General features: G+C 37.3%; 1 pseudogene; it reads right to left on the reverse strand.

Moving 5' to 3' along the window:
- Nucleotides 1-3,966: 3,966 nt before the first annotated feature.
- On the reverse strand, nucleotides 3,967-5,686 carry LOC100355223 (chromobox protein homolog 3 pseudogene; annotated as a pseudogene).
- Between the last annotated feature and the right edge of the window lie 314 nt (nucleotides 5,687-6,000).

Here is a 6,000-nt window from a genome sequence, read left to right on the forward strand (position 1 = left end):
TGAAGACATATAGGGTAGGGTGAGTGCACTGGTTTGAACTGATGCAGGAACTAGCATGTGATTCACTAGGTTAAGCTGCTCTTCTGACATTGACCTCTCATACAGGAGTGCAGACAATTCCTCTTCCAACCTAGATTCTTGCTAGTTTGTCTGAGAAAGCAGTGGATAATGGCCCAACCATTTCTGTCAACCATATGGAAGACCTGGATGAAGCACCTGGCTCCAGTCTTTCATCTAATTCAGCCCTGATTGTGGTGGGCATTGTGTAGTAAGCCAACAGATGAGTGATGTCTGCTGCTTGTCTTTCTTAGTCTTTCTGACTTTCAAATAAAAACTAAATTAAAAATTAAGGAGTGGCCATTTGACATAGTGGTTGGACCACTGCTTGGGATGCCTGCATCCCATGTCAGAGAGCCTGGGAAAAGTCCCAGATCTGCTTCTGATTCCAGCTTCATGTTGGTGTGCATTCTGAGAGACAGTGATGAGGGTAAAAGGAGTTGAGTCCCTGCAGCAGACTCATAGAATGGCAGGTGTACTAAACAGTGCTCTGGCCTCAGAATCAGCCCTTAAGGCATTTGGATATGGCTGAAGAGCCCACGAGAGTATTTTAGGCATGGAAAGCCAGGACACTCTGGAAAAAAAAAAAAGAAGAAGACCTAAATGAAAGATCTCTGCAAGTGAGATTCCAGTAGAAAGAATGGGGCCATCAAAGAAGGAGGTACCTTTCTCTGAAGGGAGGAGAGAACTTCCACTTTGGCTATGACCCTGTCTGAATAAGATCAAAGTCGGGAAACTCAAAAGGCTTCCATAGCTTTGGCAACTCATGACTAGAGCCTAGGGTGATTACTGACGCCATAAACAAGAGTGTCAAATTGTGAAGTCAACAACAGGAGTCACTGTGTACTTACTCCTCATGTGGGATCTGTCCTTAGTGTGTTGTCCAATGTGAAGTAATACTATAACTAGTATTGAAACAGTATTTTACACTTTGTGTTTCTGTGTGGGTGTAAACTGATGAAATCTTTCCTTAATATATACTGAATTGATCTTCTGTATATAAAGAGAATTGAAAGTGAATCTTGATGTGAATGGAATGGGAGAGGGAGTGGGAGATGGGAGGGGTGTGAGTGGGAGGGAAGTTATGGGGGGAAGCCATTGTAATCCATAAACTGTACTTTGGAAATTTATATTTACTAAATAAAAGTTAAAAAAAAAAAAGAGAAATTATAGTAAAAAAAAAAAAATGTAATTGACCCTACAGAGCCCTCTAGTGGTGAATAGTCACATTCAGGTGATTCCTGACCATTATTATAGCCCAATGATGACCCCCAGCAACACTCAGACCTCCCAGAGTTAATTAAACCAAAGATGCTCTCCAGTTAGCACACCTTCTCTTGCTTGTTATTGAGAGAGGTGCTTGAGGACTTAATGTAGGAGAGCTTCCTTGTCAGATGCTTTGACCCTCAAGAGGAGAGTTCTTGCACACAGTAAGCATAAGCCTCTGGTCCATGTCCTTGGGTGCAATGGGCAAGCTTCATGACACAGAAAAATTAAAAAAAAGAAAGAATGAAAAAATAAAGAAAGAAAAGAAGAAAAGAAAACAAAATAAAGAGAAAGAAAAGAAGGAAAAAGAAAAAGGAAAGAAAGAAAAAAGGAAAGAAAGAAAGGAAGAAAAGGAAGGAAGGAAGGAAGGGAGGAAGGAAGGAAGGAAGGAAGGAAGGAAGGAAGGAAGGAAGGAAGGAAGGAAGGAAGGAAGGAAGGAAGGAAGAAGGAAAGAAGGAAAGAAGGAAAGAAGGAAAGAAGGAAAGAAGGAAGGAAGAAAAAAGGAAGGAAGGAAGGGAGAGAGAAAGAGAGAGAGAGAGAGAGAAAGAAAGAAAAATTGCATTGTGGTGCAACTCATGGGTTTACCATATAATTAGGTAAAGTTGGGGGCCCGTGCTATGCCATAGTCATTAAGCCTCTGTCTGTGGCACTGTATCCCATACAGGTGCCGGTTCATTTCTTGGCTGCTCCACTTCCAATCCAGGTCTATGCTAATGACCTGGGAAAGTAGTGGAAGGTGGCCCAAGTGCTTGGACCCCTGAACCCATGTGAGAGACCCAGAAAAACTCCTGGCTCCTGGCTTTGGATTGACCCAGCTCTGACCATTGTGGCCATTGGGGAGTGAAGCAGCAAATGGAAGACCTCTTTGTCTCTCCTGACTGTCTGTCAAATAAGTAAGTAAATATTTTTTAAAATTAGATAAAGTGAAATTTATCTGTGTGATTTTTATTCTATAAATTAAATCAGAAATTAGGGACTAAGCATAATTGGTTTTCAAATGTCCTGTAAATCAAAAGTTTACCTCTTGTAGTATCATGAAGTAAAATTTACTTTTTCAAAGAGGAACAAGTTTAGTAAGAGCCTTCAAAGAACTTTTATGATGAGCCAAATTCACTGTTGTCAGAAAAAAATTTGTAAATTTTAGAAAGGCAGATTAGAATAAATCAGATATGCATTCTATTCACATGACTTTGTGAGATTAAGCGAGAGTGCTTTGTTTCAACTTTTTTCTACTAGGCTGGTGAATATTGTCACTGGGAATGTTTTCATTTAAAACTAAATTCTAATTACCAGTCATCAATCATCCAAATTAGTACATGCTAATATACATTAATTATTTTTCTTTTAGCACATCATAGTGACAAAAGTGCAGTAGTAGCACATTTATAGTCTGTTCTGGAGTCCTTATTAAAATATTTATTCATTTTTTCTTGAATATGTTCTTAGTTTCTTTTTTAAAAAGTTACTTGTTTACTTATCTGAAACTCAGACTTACAGGGGAGAGAGAGGGAGAAGTGGAGAGAAGGAGAGAGGGAGAATATAAAGTACTGTTTGAAGATTACTTTTATAGTTAATTCTCATAGTATAACACATTAAGGACAGAGGTCCTACATGGAGAGCAAGTGCACAGTGACTCCTGTTGTTGATTTAACGATTGACAATCTTATTTATGATGTCAGTAATCACCCAAGGCTCTTGTCATGAGCTGCCAAGGCTATGGAAGTCTCTTGAGTAAACAAACTCTTACCTTACTTAGACAAGGCCATAATCAAAGTGGAAGTTCTCTCCTCCCTTCAGAGAAAGGTATCTCCTTCTTTGATGGCCTGTTCTTTCCACTGGGATCTCACTCACAGATATCCTTCATGTAGATCATTTTTTGCCACAGTGTCTTGGCTTTCCATGCCTGAGAAACTCTCATGGGATTTTTAGCCAGATCTGAAGGCCTTAAGTGCTGATTCTGAGGCCAGAGTGCTGTTTAGGACATTTGTGATTCTATGTGTCTGCTTTGTATCCCGCTTTCCATTTTGGATCGTTTTCTCATCTTTAATTCTATCAATTATTATTAGCAGGCACTGATCTTATTTATGAAATCCCTTTGACACTTAATCCTATATTTATGATCAATTATGAACTTAAACTGATCAATTTAAATAGTAAGATGGCATTGGTATCTGTCAACTTAATGGGATTTGGAGTCCCATGGCAAGAGAACAAGTGTTTCAAATGCTGTTTAAGACCATATCCATGGGGTTTTGTATATATTTTCTTATTTAATCTTTGAAATACACCTGCTACTTATGGATTGAAGTCTTAATTCCATGTAAGGAGAAATGTAGGTCAAAGTTTTAGTAATATAACAAAATTGCCTTGCAAAATATGACATGGCAAGAATTTGCATTCATGTGTACCTCTTTTCAAAGCTCAGAATCCTAAACATGTACATCTTTAGGGGTACATATCAGATGCAAGTTTTATCTGGAATATCACCTTCTAGCTTATCCACACTATTGTTCTATATGACTCATTTGTAGTGCTGCAAGGGAATTCCCCCTTTATTGGATCCACTTCCAATAACACCAACCTCTTATTCATATTTTCCAATTCACTGTAGTTATTCATTTAATCATACATTGAAAAAAAGACTTTATTTTTTTTTAAAGGAATATAAAACTATTTATTGACCACTGTTCACCAGTATTTACAATAAAGTAAACAATATACAGTTGGATAACATTCTGATTACTACAAAGTTATTTTTCCTGGCATCTGCTGAACCAGTAACCCAAACACCGCGAAGATTGAGCCTACATGTAAGGAATGAGACGGGACAAAGACAAAACATGCAGGTCAATAATTTAGATTACAACCACTTGTTTACCCACTTATGCCAGCAGGTCCTAAAATGCCAATGTCTAACAATCTGATCAGGTTTTCAGGAGCCAAGTCTTAGTCATTCCATGAATCATGGCCTTTTAGTAGATACAGCATAGGGATTTTGGCGTTTGTAAAGTAATGGCTCGCTAGAACAAATATTCAAATGTCCATTTACCTTGCTTATTTAGTTTATTACAGCACACCAGGATGTCTATTTTCTGATCTTGGGAGGGATGACTACTAGTACCAATAAAGTTTTTATAAGCCATTGCATTTATGACTATAGATTTAGATACAGGTTCTGATATGGCTTCTTTTAAATTATCTAATTTAACTTGTCCAAATGACTTACAAACTATTTAATTTAAAAGGTTATGGCTTCATGAAAATCTTCAGTTTAACTTGAAGGGACTTATTTCTTAGGTTGCTCAGAATGATGGAACCTCAGAAACATGGGTCTTCCCATGGTTTTTCTTTTGGTAAAATTTAAAAACAAAAACAAAAAAAGAAAACCATTTATAAAAGTATACACATACAACAACCCAGAATGGTCCTTTAGTATCAGTTAAAATCAAGTTCTGATTGAAGAACTGACTATGACAACTTTCCCCAATATTCAGAAAAGCAAACGTTCTTTTCTGATAAAGGAAGCAACTACAGAAAGCTTTTATCTGTTAGAAGTAACCAGTGCTATCGATGCAAAAAATAAAAATAAAAAAATTCACAACAACTCCCCCAATACTACTTTCAAAACCAATGTATCAAACTTGATTTTCATTAGAATGTAGTTATTTCTTCACACTAGTAAATCGAAAACCAAGACCCAGATTTTATATATATATAAATATATATAAAAAAAAACAATGCAAACAATTACTGAGCTTCATCTTCTGGACAAGAATGCCAAGTTAATCTCTCTTCATAAAAAGCAATCACAATCTGAGGACATTTCATATTTGCCTCTTTTGCCAGCACCAAGTCAGCCTCATCTGAATCTTTCCATTTCATGAGAAACATCAATTCTCCACTGCTGTCTGTGGCACCAATTATTCGTTCAGGATCAAGACCTCTGGCAAGCCTCTTGGTTTGTCAGCAGCATCTCTCTTCTTCTTTGATTTGCTATCATCAGATTCACTGTCAGATAAAGATTTTCTTTTTGTACCATCTTTTTCTTTACCAGCTTTTTGAGAATTAAGAAATGCTTCAATTAACTCTGGACAATCTAAATTTTCTTCAGGTTCCCAAGTATTGTCAGCATCTGTAAATCCCTTCCACTTCAGGAAATACTCCACCTTCCCATTCACTACACGTCGGTCCAATACTTTCTCCACCACAAATTCTTCAGGCTCTGCCTCTTCGACCTTTTTACTCTTTCCATTCTGTTTCTTTCCCATTTTTTGCAATGTAGTTTTATTGGAGGCCATTTTTTATTGCAGACTTGAAGAGCTATTACGTTCGTGCCGTGGCGCTTCTCGGTCCCTGAGGGGAGGCGCGGGCTGAAAAAAAGACTTTAAACTCTCATTCACCACATCTTCTGGTTAAGGATGTAAGCTTGGTAACTCCAAACATTTGCATATCCTGTGGCTGCATCTGACAGAACATATGACTAGTGTATTTATACTAGTCTAACTAAACTCTACAAAATCACTTAATATGTGTATCCATCTATATCTAAAAATTACACATTTTTTGTCCATGAATATTTCATATCATCGTGCATGGATTGAGTATTTTCACATATTCACATCACCATTCCCTGTTCATGTGGAATGGATAATATGAAATAATGTCTCTACTGATGCC

Source organism: Oryctolagus cuniculus, chromosome 15 (assembly GCF_964237555.1).
Source record: "Oryctolagus cuniculus chromosome 15, mOryCun1.1, whole genome shotgun sequence".
Lineage (NCBI taxonomy): Eukaryota > Metazoa > Chordata > Mammalia > Lagomorpha > Leporidae > Oryctolagus > Oryctolagus cuniculus.